Here is a 638-nt window from a genome sequence, read left to right on the forward strand (position 1 = left end):
GTAGCCAATATCCAAGTTGCCCATCCCTGTCTACTCTGTGTGTAGAGGGTGTGCTCTTTCACTTTTGAAGAGCCTTGAGATTGCATTGGTTGGGCCAAAACAGATAATCCAGAGTAATCTCATCTCAAGGTTAGTTTATTAGCAAACTTAATTCCTTTTAAACCCTTAATTCCTCTTTTCCATATATCATAGCAAATCACAGGTTTCAGCAGTGGATATTTTGGGGGCTACTTTTCTGTCTACCAGAGTCCTGGTGTGGCACTGTGCGTTAATGCACTGGACTGCATAGTTGGCTTGAACCTCAAGGTCGGAGGTTCAAACTCATCAGTCACTCCTCAGAAACCCTATACAGTTATACAGTGTCACTATGGGTCGGAACCGACTCAATGGCACTCAACAACAACAATGTTCTGTCTACCACACGTTCCATACCCTCTCTGCTTGCCATGCTTTTACATGAATTCTTCCTTTTGACTAAAATACCATTTCCTTTTTCTGTAACTATCAAACTCCTATTCTTCCTTTAAGACTTGGCTTAAATGTTATTTTCCTTAAAAGTCTTTCTTGAGCCCAGTTGATGGCTTCCTCTTTTGTGTTCCCATATCACCTTGGCTAGATAGAGATACATAATAGATAGA

The sequence above is a fragment of the Chrysochloris asiatica genome, unplaced genomic scaffold, assembly GCF_000296735.1.
Source record: "Chrysochloris asiatica unplaced genomic scaffold, ChrAsi1.0 scaffold00081, whole genome shotgun sequence".
Lineage (NCBI taxonomy): Eukaryota > Metazoa > Chordata > Mammalia > Afrosoricida > Chrysochloridae > Chrysochloris > Chrysochloris asiatica.